The sequence below is a fragment of the Erinaceus europaeus genome, chromosome 3, assembly GCF_950295315.1.
Source record: "Erinaceus europaeus chromosome 3, mEriEur2.1, whole genome shotgun sequence".
Taxonomy (NCBI): Eukaryota; Metazoa; Chordata; class Mammalia; order Eulipotyphla; family Erinaceidae; genus Erinaceus; species Erinaceus europaeus.
In genome coordinates, this window is record NC_080164.1 from 112,551,866 (window position 1) to 112,568,592 (window position 16,727).

The window sequence follows — 16,727 nt, forward strand, 5'->3', positions numbered from 1 at the left end:
TCTGTCTATGAGTGAGATTATCCCAATTTTATCTTTCTCATTCAGGCCACTCTGACTTTCTGTCCAGGTATTGGGCTATTGGGAATACATGGAACAAATGTTTCACTGGATCTTACCAGGGGCATCTGACCAAGATGGGCCTAGTAGCCCAGTTATGGGATAGTTTATGCCATAGCCATACCAGTCAGACTACTGTACTGTGTCCACTTGTAAATGTTCCCCCTGTGGTTTTGTGCAACTCTCCATGGTGCCTTCTAGGAAATAAACCCTTAGATGATAGACATTCTAGATGTCTGCATTAATTTCAGGAGTGTACACCCCTTTTTCAAACTGTAATAATCAGCATTCTAGAAATAACTCCATGGAATATTAAGATTCCATAGGCCTTTATTTCTCTTCAAATGTGTCTATAACTTAAACCACCCAGAGAGGAGGAATGTATTGCTGAACCAGGCGGTAGAGGAAGATCTGATTTCTTGAAGTTTGGCAGTCATTTTTCATTTCTAGGCCCTTTAAATTTTTCCAGATAAAAGCAATTTGGAGGCATCAGTGTCCTCATTTGATGATAGCTGGGTCAGAACTACTCATTAGCAAGACACTTTTTCCTCCAGGAACCATTACCACACTACAGAAATAAGCAGGTCAACAAAAGGTATATTTACACAAATCACAGGTCAGTCGCTACCCCAAGCCTGTTTCTACCTTCCCTAGTAGGGCAGGGCTTTGGAAAGTTGGGGTTCCAGGACAAATTGGTGAGGTCATCTGCCCAGGAAAGTCAGATTGATGTCATGGTAGCACCTGCAACTTGGTGGCTGAGAAATATTAAGATATAAAACAGAACACATTGTTTAATAATCAGGAACCTAAAGGTTAAGAAGATAGAAGATGAGATTTGTAGTCCTCATGTTAGAAGAAGGTAGAAAGTCTATTTTAGGTATATTCTGAGGGACTCATGACTTTACTAGTTTTTGCCTGAGCCTGACAGCTAACATGCAGGTGGGTTAAAAGTATTGTCAGGGGAGATGGTGTCAGACTTGGAAATAGGACTAGAAAGCTGGATTAGGGCAGAGAGTAGTTCCTAAAGAGGGGAAAAGTATGTAAATACTGTTAGCTGTAAACCCCATTGATCTGACCTAGGTCCCATGTCTATTCATATTTAGTACAGGAGCCTGTGTAACCTCCACATTCCAAGGTCAGAGCTAGGAACATTTTAGATGGCTTCACTCATTTCAGGACCTGTCTCCCTTTAGTGGCAAAGTATGTTAGCCCAGCTTCCCTTTGGAGAGTGGGGCAGTTTCTACCCTGTAGAGGCCCACAAGAAGGTTTCTGATGTTGTTCCTGATGGAGATGGTTAGTGAGTGATAATGGAGAGAGGAATCTTTTAGAGGTCTAGGTCCATAATATCTATGTGGGAATCCCAGGATTCCCTGACTAGGGCCCTGGATGATGGGGTGGTCTGATAGTGACCAAAAGGGCCATCATTAAAGTATGCTGGTCTCTTGCTCTTATCTAGCTTTTGTAGTCCTTGCTTTCTTTATCTGACAGGGTTAGACTTAGAGGGATGTAAAATAGGAAATAGGTGAGGAGGGTGTCTAGGTCTAAGTAGAAACTATTTGATTAAGTATTTTGTGGTGTCTTTTTATTAAGTCTTTCTACTTTCTTCACTTATTGAGTCACTATAGACTATTGTACACTTTGACTTTAAGGTATATATTTCCCACAACTTATGCATATGTGTGCATGTGTGCCCTATCTCAGGGACCCTGGTCTATATCTAGGTTCTGTAACTTTGTTACAAATTGTACCACCCAGAATGGAACTATGGAGTCCTATGAGCTAGGAAAGTTCTCACCAGAGTACGAAACTGTTGGGTTGACATTCCGCCATCTATGGACACAGTCTGAAGTGAGACATGTTGAGGTGGCACTGGTTACATTGATTAGGTTGAGATCAGCAGATTCAGGATCAAATGTTATGGATCAAGAGAATCATGGAGGAAAGTGAGCAAAGCCCCAGAGGTTTCAGGACTGGGAAAAAAAATGGGTTTTATAGACAATGAGGAAGGTTCCTTGATGTCATAGAGTTTAAGAAGGCAGTAGATAGTTATTGTTATAACCAAGTTCTTTGGGAACTTGATGTACTTTGAAAATCCTGTGGTTAAGATTTACTGTACTATACAAGACTTTACCATGATTTATGCCATTTAATGCTATTTACAAATAACTATATCTTATATACTGAGAAGACTGGTTGTTACTGGTCTTCTTTCTCTAAGATTACAGGTAATTTAGTATTTCAAAAAAAGTTATTATGGGTCGGGGTAGATAGCACAATGGTTATGTAAAGAGACTTTCATGCCTGAGGCTTCAGAGTCTCAGGTTCAGTCCCCCACACCACCATAAGACAGAACTATGTTTTGCTCTGTTGTTTCTCTCTGTGTCTTTCTCTCTCTGTATTTCTCTCAAAAATAAAATAAATAAAATACTTAAAAAGAAAAGAAAAGTTATTATTAGAAATGCATTAACAATCTAAGCCCAGTGTTAAAATTCAATCAGTTTATGAATTTGAAACCTTAAGTGCTTAGTTTGAAGGAATATATACTTAGAACTGAAGTTTATGCATTAAAATGCTTGAGACATTCAATCTATTTTCCCTCTGTAGGTGGGGACCTGGGGCTTGAACCTGGGTTCTTGCTCACTGTAATGTCAGTGTTTATCCAGGTGAGTCTCTGCCTGGCTTATAGTATAGTCTTTAACACAGAGGCACAGGATATTTTCTCTCTTTGATAGGAGTCTAGGAGATACCCCTGAACCCCAATGTCTCTTCCATCTTTTCCTTCTTCCTCCTTCCCCTGAGTGCTTTGCTCTGGTGCAGTTTACCACACCCTGTCCATGCTTTTGCCCAGGGCTCCCCATCCCCTGCCTGTGTCCTTCAGTCTTTTCATTGTTTTACAGAAAATCAGGAGAGTCAAGGCAATTACTAGAGAAACCTGAGTCTTGAGAACAAACCTTTCATATTTCTTGATTAAATATATAGTGCTTGACTGTTTCTTGTTGTCATGGATGAGAGTGACTGTTTGAAGTTAGCCTTGGGAAATAGAAGCATTAGATATCGTTTCTGTGGTGAGAAAAAAGCCTTTGTTTCAAACACATGACTCTCAAACACAGTTTTGTTTGTTTTGTTTTTTTATCTTTTATGTGAAGAGACTGCACTCTAGGTAGCAATGTTTTCTTCCTACTATAAATATGTTACAGTTTCTTTTGCTTTCTTTCTTTTTTATTGCCAACAAGGGTTATTGCTGGGGCTCAGTGCCTGCACCAGCAATCCACTGCTCCCAGTGGCAATTATTTGTCCTTTTTTTGTTGTTTGTTTGTTCCTTTTGGAGAGAGACAGAAAAATTGAGAGGGAAAGGAAGACAGAGAAGAAGAGAGAAAAAGAGACACCTGTAGCCCAGCTTCACTGCTCCTGGAGGTGGGAACCAGAGGCTTGGACCCAGGTCCTTGTGAATGGTACTGTGTAACTGTGTACACTCTACTGGGTGTGCCACTGCCTGCCCCCATTATTAGTTTTCTTACACTTCCTCAAATACATTGATTCCTTTAGTTTAATTTTCTGGTAATATTGCAAATGTTCAAGAAAATTTTTACTGTTCTGCTGATTCATTTAAGTACTTTATAATATATATTTTTTATGAATGAATTTTTTTTAATTTAAGAAATGAGACATTAACAAAATCATAAGATGGTGGGGGTACAATTCCACACAATTCCCTCCACGCAATCTCCATATCCCATCCCCTCCCCAATAACTTTCCCATTCTCTATCCCTCTGGGAGCATGGGCCTAAGGTCATTATGGGTTGCAGAAGGTGGGAGGTCTGGCTTCTGTAATTGCTTCCCCACTGAACATGGGCGTTGACTGGTTGATCCATACTCCCAGTCTGCCTCTCTCTTTCTCTAGTAGGGTGAGTCTCTGGGGAAGCAGAGCTCCAGGACGCATTGGTGGGGTCTTCAGTCCAGGGAAGCCTGGCCAGCATCCTGATGGCAGTACTTTATAATATATTATGTGTCACACAAATAATCAAGTAACTTTACATGATTATTTAATATCATGAATAGATATTGAAATATTGTATAAAACTGAAATTACTTTTCCATATTTTTATTCACATGAGAGAGTTTTTGGCACCCCAAAACTAATTATTTTCTAGCAAGAATTTTGTACCTACTGTGTAGAAATGACATATTTATTAGAATATCCATGAGACAAAATGTTTTGGAATGCGTACTATCCACTTTCCAAAATCTCTTTTTACAAAAAAAAAAAAAAAAAAGCACAAAAGCTTTGTTACAATGAGAAAAGAAATCATTTTGGCTTACACATATATTTGACAAGTAAATAGCACTTTACTTTGTGATGAAAGGACAGGAACACTTAAGCAGACATCAGTAAGGCTTTGCCATCTGAGTTATGCTACTGGAGGCTGAGAAGAATATCCAAGGTCCTCCTGTGTTCTTCAGACTTCTCAAGCCTAGGAGATATTTTAAGATCTAGGGAACAAGATAAGAAAAATTTAAATTTCAACCTGAGTAAATAGTTAGTGTTGTATGTGATTCTGTAATTTAAGGAAGTGGTAAAAAGAGGATAGTCATCAAGGAGAATGACAGATGACTATAGCCAACTAACTCATGGTCTGTGATTTCTCAGCCTTCTTGGCTGTTCCATTCAGTTCAGTCTGAGTCTCCCTCCTTCCCTTCTTCCCTTCCTTCCTCTTTCTTCCTCCCTCCCTCCCTCCATCCTTTCCTTTTCTTTCTTTCTTTCTTTCTCTCTCTCTCTCTCTCTCTCTCTCTCTCTCTCTCTCTCTCTTTCTGGCTGTGGTTTGGAAGTCAGACACTCTTGGCCTGATTGCTGCCTTTATAATAAATCTATATATTATTCTCACTGAACTACATTTAGGCTTTGCCCTACTGGGAATTTTGTCAAGTAATTAACATATAGCTTTGAACTTGGCTTCTTGGAAATCATTCACTCCTAGCATATCTAATGCTAGAACATGTAAACCTTCTATGGGTGTTAGCTCAGAGCTTTTATTTATTACCTCTGAGCTGTCATTCCTCTGATTATTTTCAAGTGATACTAAGCAAAATGTATTTGTGCAGAGAAATTAGGTAAAGTGTTGACTTAGGCTTATCTCTAACATTTTAACAATATTAGTTTCAAACCTTTGTATCTCAGTCAATTAGTTGTTATGTGAGTACAATATGTAATTTTTAGTCTCTGCAAATACTACATTTTAATGGCTAGCAGAGATAAAGGTATTGAAAAATACCCATTTCCAACTTCATTGATGTTATACCAAGAAACAAAAGCTGTATTTAGTTCACTGAGTGTGAGAAATATGCCATATAGTAGCATGATTCAATATGTGTCAATATTGTGAAATGTGGCCACCATCACATGAATTAACATATCCTCACCTGCAAACTGTCATTTTATCTTCTTCAGTGACAGTACAGGTGCAACACATATGCCATTAACTATGGCAAAATGCTGGCTAATTGATCCTGGGAACTTATAACTGAAGTGTGTAGCCTTGACTGACATTTACCCATTCCACTATCAGACAAGTCTACCCATGTTGTCAAAATGAGCATTTGAGCATTTTTCTTTCTCATGGCTGACTAATATTCCATAGTATGTACTCCAGTTAATTATATATTGATTTTTATTCTACGTGTATTCCATATGTAAACACATATGCATATATTCCTTTACAGAGCCATCAATCAACACTAGTGTCTCCTCCATCTCATGACTGTCATGAATCCCACTGCACTGAGCATTGGAGCATATATAGTCTTTGAGATATTAGTTAACTAATCAATTAATTAATTTTTAATACCAATTAATTTAATAGAGAACATGAAATAACATTACTGCATGGCTTACTAAGAGATTGAATATAATAAAATATCAGTGAATTTTAAATGGTATAATAAAAATCCACCAAAAGAATAAAAAAACATGCAAGCACTTAAAGATAGTTGCAAAAACAGCAATTTTGAGGAGATGAAAATTTCTGCTCATTTGTCAACAGCTATACTTAAAGCCATTAACTGCTGCCTGCATCTCACAAATTATTTGAATCTTTCAGATATCTATAGGGAAAAATACCCAGAAGTAAAATTGTTTTTAATCAGATGAGATTTCCATATTCATTTTTTAAGAAAAATCCCTATTATCCATAATGTCTGTCCCAATTGTATGATCACTGTTAATGAACTAGTGTTTCCCTTTTTCAAATTTTCATCAATACTGAATATTTCTTATCTTTTTAAAAATTTTTAATTATTTATATATTATTGGATAGAGATAGAAAGTACTTGAGAGTCAAGGAAGAAGTAGCGAGGGAAAGAGGCAGAGACACCTGCAGTCCTGCTTCACCACTTGTGAAGATTCTTTCCCACCCTCGCAGGTGGGGACCAGGGCCTTGAATTTGGGTCCTTGTGCACTGTGCTGTGTACACTTAACTAGGTGCACAAGCACCGGGATCCTTCTTCTTCTTTTTTTTTTAGTCTTTAAAAGAACTATATATTTTTTTATTTAATAATGATCAACAAGACCATAGTATAAGAGGAGTACAGTTCCACACAGTTCCTCCACTAGAGTTCCATATCCCATCTCCTCCATTGAAAGATTTCCTGTTCTTTATCCCTCTGGGAGCATGGACCCAGGATCATTATGGGGTGTGGAAGGTGGAAGTTTTGGCTTCTGTAATTGCTTCTCCACTGGACATGGGTATCGCAGGTCAATCGCTACCCCCAGCCTATTTTTACCTTCCCTAGTGGGGCAATGCTTTGGAAAGTTGGGGTTCCAGGACAAATTAGTGAGGTCATCTACCCAGGGAAGTCAGATTGATGTCATGGTAGCACCTGCAACTTGGTGGCTGAAAAAAAAAATATTTTTTTACGTCAGTCTCTGTAGAGACAGTCAAAAATTGCCAATGCCGACTATATTTCAAGTTGTCATGGCGGGGTATTGGGAAAAGTTTTCAATTAGCAATAATCACGCCTCGGAAAAACCTCATTGGCTACGATACTGCCACTGCGCAAAGCTTGAAAAATATTAAGATATAAAACAGAACATATTGTTTAATAATCAGGAACCTAAAGGTTAAGAAGATAGAAGATGAGATTTATAGTCCTCATGTTAGAAGAAGGTAGAAAGTCTATTTTAGGTATATTCCAAGGGACTCATGACTTTACTAGTTTTTGCCTGAGCCTGACAGCTAACATGCAGGTGGGCTAAAAGTATTGTCTGGGGAGATGGTGTCAGACTTGGAAATAGGACTAGAAAGCTGGATTAGGGCAGAGAGTAGTTCCCAAAGAGGGGAAAAGTATATAAATACTGTTAGTTGTAAACCCCATTGATCTGACCTAGGTCCCATGTCTATTCATATCTAGTGCAGGAGCCTGTGTAACCTCTGAATCCCTGTCAGTGTGAGTTCACATTCCATGGCCAGAGCTAGGAACATTTTAGATGGCTTCACTCATTTCAGGACCTGTCTCCTTAGTGGCAAAGTATGTTGACCCAGCTTCCCTTTGGAGAGTGGGGCAGTTTCTACCATTGTTGTACCATGAGGGCAATGTCCTGTAGAGGCCCACAAGAAGTTTTATGATGTTGTTCCTGATGGAGATGACCAGTGATGGTAGAGAGGGGATCTGTTAGAGGTCTAGGCCCATGATGCTTACTTCTGATCATCATCTTTATAAATCAATTGATCAACTTCACTGAATGATCTTTGATTTTAATGTTGAGATATGTTGGCTCCTATAGATTTTCCTTACATTAATGGCCACTGTTGTCAATGATTGAGTTGGATGTAATTTTATAGTCATGTCAGAACATGATGAAACTTTGAAGCTCTTGAAAGACAAATTTATGAGCAAGATTAAAAACAATGACACGAACAAATAGACACATTCGAAGCAGCTCCAAGAAAAAAAAATCATTTCTCAGAGGGGCCAATTTTAAGAAAAATCTGACTCGTTTTTGCACTGGATTTTTAAAATAAACCAAGCTCATCTGGTTCAGTTTGAAAAGAAGGAGAGAGCAAAGCCATTTGAAAGTCTCTGGAAAACTGCCGGAAGTATGATTTGGCATTTTATCCTACCTTCTGGATCCATCTGACTGGCAGCCCTTGTGTGATGCCACAGGCGTGGTGGGGCTAGAAGGAGAACACCAGAGAATTCTGTGTCCTCACTCCTCAAGAACAGCTTGCTCTGGAACTGCTATGTGATTTTGCCATCTCTCCACAGCCCCCTCCAGATCTCTATGGGAGATGTGTGGAATCAGACTCCTTTATGTTGCTAGACATCCTTTTTTGTTGTTGCATTTTTTCCAGTGGCTTTTATTTTTTATTACTCATTTAATAATGATTAATAAGATTGTAAGATAACAGGGGTATAATTCCATACATATCCCACCACCAGAGTTCCCTGTCCCATTTCCTCTATTAGAAGCTTCCCTATTCTTTATCCCTCTGGGAGTATGGACTCAGGATCATTATGGGGTTCATAAAGTGTAAGTTCTGGCTTCTGTTATTGCTTCTCTGCTAGACATGGACATTGGCAGGTGAATCCATACCCTGAGCCTGTTTCTGTCTTTTCATAGTGGGTTAGGGTTCTGGAGAGGTGAGGTTCTAGGATTCTGGTGAGGTTGTCTACCCAGGGACATCAGGATGGCATATCATGGCAGCATCTGAAACTTGGTGTAAAACATGACAGCTTTGGTTTCTGTATATCATATTTTTTAATATTTATTTATTTTCCCTTTTGTTTCCCTTATTGTTTTACTGTTATAGTTATTGTTGTTGTTGATATCATTGTTGTTGGATAGGATAGAGAGAAATGGAGAGAGGAAGGGAAGACAGAGGGAGAGAGAAAGATAGACACCTGCAGACCTGCTTTACCACCTGTGAAGTGATTCCCTTGCAAGTGGGGAGCTGGAGCTTGAACTGGGATAATCACCCTGGTCTTTGCGCTTTGCACCACCTGCACTTAACCCGCTGTGCTACCGCATTACCATCCTGTATATCAGATTTTCTATTTTATTTTATTTATTTTTTTAAATTTATTTTTAAAAGGAGACATTAACAAAACCATAGGATAAGAGGGGTACAACTCCACACAATTCCCATCACCAGATCTCCATATCCGATCTCCTCCCCTGATAGGTTTCCTTTTTTTATCCTCTGGGAGTATGGACCCAAGGTCATTGGGGATTCAGAAGGTGGAAAGTCTGGCTTCTGTAATTGCTTCCCCACTGAACATGGGCATTGACTGGTCAATCCATACTCCCAGGCAGCTTCTCTTTTTCCCTAGTAGGGTGGGGCTCTGGGGAAGCAGAGCTCCAGGACACATTGGTGGGGTCGTTTGTCTTGGTCTGCATCATGCTAGCATCTGAAACTCGGTGGCTGAAAAGAGAGTTAACATACAAAGCCAAAAAAATTGTTGAACAATCATGGACCTAAAGGCTGAAATAGTGCAGATGAAGAGTTGGGGGGCCCTCCACCTTGTAGATAGCAAGTAGGCATATTTTAGTTATGTAAGTTTTTTTTTCTCTGAGCCTGAAATCTGATATGCACATGGATCCAAGTTATTGTCTGGGGAGCTGATGTCATGGCTGGAAAAGGGATGCAAAGCTGGATCAGGGAAGAGAGTAGCTCCCTAATATGGGAAAGTGGTATGAATATTGTTGACTGTAAACCCCATCAATTTGGTTTGGTGTGGGGCCCATATTCAGCTTAGGAGCCTGTGTAACCTCTGCATCCCTGTAGATCTGAGCTCACATTCTGTGGTCATGAGTAGGAACATTCCAAGCTGCCCCAGTATTGACCCATCTTCCTCAGGTGTAGCATAGAGTATGTTGTCTGTCCTCCCTTCAGAGGATGGAACATTCTCTACCGTTCTTGATCCAAGTTGAGCAAGGTCCTGTGGGGGGACCACAATGGGGTCTATTTTGTTGTTCCTGATAGAGATGACTGGTAACAATGGAGAGAGGGATTTATTTGGGGTCTAGGCCCATCATGTCTGTTTGGGAATCTTAGGACTCACCGGTGGGGTGGCCTAATAGTGATTAAAGAGTCATCATTAAAGTATGCCAGTCTCTTCCCCTTATTCAACTTTTGCAGTCCTTGCTTTGCTAAGGTTAACTTTGGAGTGAGTGAGATAACTATAATAAGAAGTAGGTGAGGAGACTATCTAAGTCTAATTAGATACTATTTAATTATGAACTTTATAGTGACTTACTGCAGACTATTGTGTACTTTGCTTTCAGGTATATATTTTGCCCTAGTTTATGGATACATGTGAACATATACTCTGTCTCATGGGATCTGGTCTATATCTAGGTTTTGGGACTTTATTAGGAAGTAAACCACCTAGAATGGAATTAGAGAATACTATGAAAAGAAAGGTCTCACCTGAGTAATGAAGCTGAAGGGTTGACATTCCATATCTGACGTCTCTGGACACAGTCTATAAAGTGAAGCATGCGAGGTGGTACTTGTTGCATTGATTAGGTTGGGATCAGCAGATGCAATATTATTTGGTATGAATTGAGAGAAGCATGCAGGAAAGTGAGCCCTACCCCAAAGTTTCCAGGACTGGGAGAAATATAGGCTATATAGTGGAAATGTGAGGTTCCTGATGTCTTAGAGTTCAAGAAGACAATAGATAGTTATTGTTATAATCACATTATTTGGTAATTGGGTTAACTGTGAAAAATCCCTTTGTTAGGATTTGCTGTATCATACCCAACATCACCATAAATTATTTCCTTTGACATTATTTCTACATAGCTGTGTCACCAATTGCTTCTGTTCTCCCTGGTCTAGGTTTTGAGAGAGTCAACATATCAAATTCTCAGTCTAAATATTAAAAAGACTCAGTCTGTGCTTTAAAAATTTTGAGACATACAATCAATTATTCCCCTCTCATATTTAGTGATTTATATGACTACAAATTGACAGGAGTGTACATAAACACCATTCCCACCACCAAAAGACTGTGTCACATCCCACCAACTCCCCTGCACCCCCCACTCCCCACCACCCCAGGAAACCAAATATCCACCCTCACCCTCACCTCAAGGTTTTTACTTTGGTGCCCTACTCAAGATTTAGTCAAATCCTGCTTTTAGTTTCCCTTTCTGTTCTTCTTTCCCAACTTCTGTTGATGAATGGGATCATCCCATATTCAACTGTATCTTTCTGACTTAACCCACTTAACATAAATCCTTCTAGCTCTGTCCAAGATGGGTCAGAGAAGGTTGGTTCATTGTTCTTAATAGCTGCAGAGTATTCCATTGTGTATACATACCACAGCTTTCTCAGCCACTCATCTGTTGTTGGGCACCTGGGTTGCTTCCAAGTTTTAGCTATTACGAAACGTGCTACTATGAACATAGGTGTACAAATATCTTTTTGGTTGGGTGTGATGGAGTCCTTGAGCTATATCCCCAAGAGAGGAATTACTGGGTCATCTGGAAGGTCCATGTCTGGCCTTGTGAGAGCTCTCCAGACTGCTCTCCAAAGATATTGGTCCAATTTAGATTCCCACCAGCAGTGCAAAAGGGTTCCTCTGTTCCCACAGCCTCTCCAGCATTTGTTGCTGCTGTCCTTTTTGATGTATGCCATTCTCACAGGGATGAGATGGTATTTCAGTGTTGTCTTTATTTGCATTTCTCTGACAATCAGTGACCTGGAGCGATTTTTCATGTGTTGTTAGCCTTTCAGATTTCTTCTGTAGTGAATGTTTTGTTCATATCCTCTGCCCATTATTGGATGGTGTCACTTGTTAGTCTGTTGCTAAATTTGCTGAGCTCTTTATATATTTTGGTGGTTAGTCTCTTGTCTGATGTATGGCATGTGAAGATCTTCTCCCATTCTGTGAGGGGTCTCTTTGTTTGTGTGATAGTTTCTTTGGCTGTGCAGAAGTTTTCCAATTTGATGTAGTCCTATTGGTTTGTTTCTGCTTTAGTCTTCCTTGCAATTGGGTTTGTATCATCAAAGATGTCCATGAGGTTTAGGTGGGAAAGTGTTCCACCAATGCTTTCCTCTAAGTATTTGATAGGTTCTGGTATAACATCCAGGTCCTTGATCCATTTGAAGTTCAATTTTGTTTCTGTTGAGATCAGGTGTTTCAGTTTCATTCTTCTGCATGTTTCAACCCAGTTTTCCCAGCACCATTTATTGAAGAGAGCCTCCTTCCTCCATTTAATACTTTGGGCCCCCTTATCAGAGATTAGATGTCCATAGATGTGGGGGTTTAGTTCTCGGCTTTCAGTTCTGTTCCATTGGTCTGTGTGTCTATTTTTGTTCCAGTACCAGGCTGTTTTGATGATGATGGCCTTATAATATAGTTTGAGATCTGGGAGTTTGAGGCCTCCATTTCTGTTTCGTTTCTTCAAGATTGTTTTGGTAATTCTGGGTATTTTCTGGTTCCAGATAAATGGTTGCAGTTTCTGTTTTAGTCTCTTAAATAAGCATGGTGGAACTTTGATGGGTATTGTGTTAAATTTGTTTATGGTTCTGGGGAGAATATTCATTTTGATGATATTTATTATCCAATCCATGAGCATGGGATGTCTTTCCATTTCTTGGTATCATTTTCTGTTTCCTTTAATAGTGACTCATAGTTTTCAGTATACAAGTCTTTCACTTCTTTGGTCAACTTTATTCCTAGGTATTTGATTGATTTTGCTGAAACAGTAAATGGGAGTGATTTCTGGATGTCTTCTTCAGATTTAGTGTTTGCATAAAGAAATGCCACTGATTTTTGTACATTGATTTTGTAGCCTGACACCTTGCTATATTGCCTAATAACTTCCAGTAGTTTTCTGCTGCAATCCTTAGGTTTTTCTATGTATACTATCATATCATCTGCAAATAGTGAGAGCTTGACTTCTTCTCTCCCAATCTGTATTCCTTGGATTTCTTCTCTTGCCTGATTGGTGTGGCAAGAACTTCCAATACTATGTTGAAGACTAATGGTGATAATGGACAGCCCTGTCCAGTCCCCGATCTGAGGGGGATGCTTTCAGCTTCTGTCCATTGAATATGATGTTACGTGTAGGTTTGCTATATGTGAACTCCATGATCTTGAGAAATTTCCCATCTGTTTCAATTTTTTGTAGTGTTTTCAACATGAATCGGTGTTGGAATTTGTCAAAGGGCTATTAAAGTCTCCCACTATTATTGTATTGCTATTGATGTATTTTTGTATTTCTTTGCAGAACCATTATGCTATCTTCCTTCTGCTAGTATTTGTGTTAGTGTTATTATTAGTCCCCAGAGCCTTGCTTAGTTTTTGCTGATGGTGGTGCAGGGTATTGAACTTGGGACCTCAGAGCCTCGGTCAGGAGAACCGAGTGATTCTTTAGTAGAACCACTCATCTACCCCCCCCCCATTGCCTAGATGGTTTATCCATCTCGTTGCTGAGTAGGACATGTGTCTTTCTGTGTATGGCTCAAGCTCAGTTCCCAATACACCATGGCACCAGAGGAAGCTCAGTTCTATATCTGTCTCTCTGTCCCCCTGTCTATCTGTCTGAAGTTAAGAAACACAGTGTGCAAATTGTTCTGGCCCTGATGACTAATAACTGAGACTGATTGTAGCAGCTGTAAAGTCAGCAGGACTCAGCACTTTGCACCACCTAGCAAAATTTATCTGTGCTCATCTTCACTGTGTTCTTGAAACTTCAAAAGCAAGAGCACACTCAGGAGCAGTAGGTGCTCACAGCTGGAGTCTGGAAAAACTGAGAGGCCAGTGAGGGGAGACTGGGTGTCCAGGTGCAGACCAGCTGCCTTACCACACTGTCATAAGACAAGCCTGTCCTGAAGAGCTAAGCAAAAGCAGCTCTTATATTAGTTCTGGTTTACTTCTGACCACATTCCCTCCCAGGCTAATCTCTGATGTGAAGCCTGAGGAGGGTACCCATTTTGCTTTTCTTTCTCCTTCAGGATCTGTCAGAAGTTACATCTTGCCAGTATTGCCTTTTCCCAGATTTTGGTGGCATCTCTTAAGTATTTTTATTTGTTTATTTATTATTGGATAGAGGCAGAGAGAAATTGAGTGGGGAGGAGAAGACAGAGGGAGAGAGACAACTGCAGCTCTGCTTCACTACTTGTGAAGCTTTCCCCTTGCAGGTGGGGACCAGAGACTAGAACCTGAATCCTTGTGCACTGTAATAGGTGCACCACATCCTGGTGTATTTATAGCATTTATTTTTATATTTATTTTATTAGCTAGAGAGAGAGAGAGCAACCCTGGCTTTTTAATTTAATATTTATTTATTCCCTTTTGTTGCTGTCGTTGTTAGTGTTCTTATTGTTATTGCTATTGTTGTTGGATAAGACAGAGAGAAATGGAGAGAGGAGGGAAAGACAGAGAGAGGGGAGAGAAAGATAGACACCTGCAGACAGACTGCTTGTGAAGCAACTCCCCTGCAGGTGGGGAGTCGGGGGCCCAAACCGGGATCCTTATGTCAGTCCTTGAGCTTTGTGCCACCTGCGCTTAACCCACTGCACCAGCGCCCAACACCCCAGCCCTGGCTTTTAGTGATGCTGAGACTGGACCTGGGACCTCACAGCCTCAGTCAGGAACATCTTTTTGAGAACCTTTATGCTTTTCTTTCGCATAATGTTCACAGTCTTTCCCTCTCCCAACCCAATGAACCATGTTTGAGGAGCCATTCAGGAGGAGGTGGTATTGTCCACACAGGGGTTCCCAAAAGGCTGCTTCCTAAGCTCACAGTGTAACATCCAGTCCACAGATAAGAATTACAGGCTTATTTCTTTATTTATCCATTTACTAGCCACCAGGGTTATTGCTAGGGCTCAGTGCCAACACATTCACTCCTGGTGATTTTTCTTTCTTTGAAATAAATTGGAAGGTGCCAAAGGGAAAGGGGAACTAGGTAGTGGTGCACCTGGTGGGTGCACATGTTATAGTGTGCAAGGACCTGGGTTTGTGCCTCTAGTCCCCACCTGCTGGGGGCAAGCTTTGTAAGTGGTGAGCAGGGCTGCATGAATCTCTCTGTCTCTCTCCCTCACTATCTCCCCCTCCCATTTCAATTTCTCTTTGTCTCTATCCAATCATAAATAAATTAAAAGAGAAGCCAGGCAGTGATACACCTGGCTAAGTGCTCACATTATAGTACGCAAGGACCCAGGTTCAAGTCCCTGGACCCCCACTGCAGAGGGAAAGGTTCATGAGTGATGAAGCAGGGCTACAGGTATATCTATCTATCTATCTATCTATCTATCTATCTATCTATCTACCTATCTATCTATCTCCCCTTCCCTCTCAATTTCTCTCCATCTCAATCCAATAATAAATAAATAAATAAATAAAAAGAATTTTAAAAGAATATTATATCTGTGCTGCCTTTCTTCTTAATTTTACTGTGTCTATTATATTGAATATGCCTTTTTTTCTTGTAGGAAATGTGCTTTTCACATTTTAACTACAATGACTATATTATCTAAACTGACCTTTCTTGTTATAGACCTGCCTAGCTTCAAACCTCAAGGTGCTGATATAAGAAGGACATGCATTTTAGAATTGAACCAGAGGGTGAGAGCACCAATACTCAGGTCTGATGAGGGTCAGCAAAACCACTGCAGTGATTAATGGTTCAGATTAAAGAAATATGTCTCCTGGAACCAAAGCATGATTGAAGGGATTTAACAGACTGGGCACGGGATCCAGATAGTGGTTCACCTGGTGGGAAGTACATGCTACAGTGTACAGGTACCCACGTTCACATTCCTGGCCCCCACCTGCAGGGGAAGAAGCTTCATAAATGGTGAGGCAATGCTTCAGGTGTCTTTCTTTATCTTCCCACTTCCCCTCTCAATTTCTCTCTGCCTCTACCCAAATAAATAAATAAATAAAATCTTTTATCAAATTGGGTATGGAAGGAGAAAGTGAAAGCAAACAAACAAACAAAAGAATTTGGTTTTATCTTTTTTTTTTCTTTCTTGCTCAATCCTTCTGAGTCCCAAGGAGTCTAGGTACCCATATCTCTATTTGATGAAACAAGTAAATATTTACATACTTAGGACTGTGCAAAAAAAAAATGAATGGAACAATTTTTCCCGAGGAATGGAAGGGAGGTCTAGTTCAGTTCTTTGCTGACAAGATGCTTTGTGTATTTGTAGATGAAACCTTTTATCTACATCCATGTTTGGAGAACCAGAAGACCATCCTCTCTCACATAGTGCACCACTGCTAAATGCTTCACTAGTTACGTTTCTGCTGTCTTTTAAAATGACGGCCAACACAAATGATCTTCTCTGCAAGTTAAAAGGGAAAAAAAAATTTCACATTTCAGACCATGAAGTTTTCATAACCACTGTGTACTGGCACAAAAAAAAATGTGCTGTCCAATTGGAGGATGCCATCTGTAATGTATTCACCTGCAAGTGCTGTATTATTATTATTATTATCTTAGGTGCTGTATTACTATCTCAGGAGAAAGGCAGTGGTTTCTATGATTAAACGTGAATTTTCCCTAAAAAGAAACCCCAGAATCTTACAGTTGAGAAGCAGAAGTCAGTTTTCAAATGCAAAAGCCATTGCCATAAAATATCTTAATCTATCTTTTTTATTTCAACTTTATTTGTTATTGGATAGAGACAGAGAGAAATTGAGAGAGGGTGGG

The 16,727-nt window shown here is 39.9% G+C and overlaps 1 protein-coding gene and 1 non-coding gene across 3 annotated transcripts in view; one reads left to right on the forward strand and one right to left on the reverse strand.

The window, feature by feature from the left end:
• The window catches only part of SNCA (synuclein alpha), a 363,343-nt gene that overhangs the window by 47,622 nt on the left and 298,994 nt on the right, over positions 1 to 16,727 (forward strand). The window lies entirely within an intron of this gene.
• On the reverse strand, positions 6,975 to 7,115 carry LOC132537792 (U4 spliceosomal RNA). The gene has a single exon (XR_009549226.1). It is a non-coding gene; the product is annotated as a U4 spliceosomal RNA (small nuclear RNA).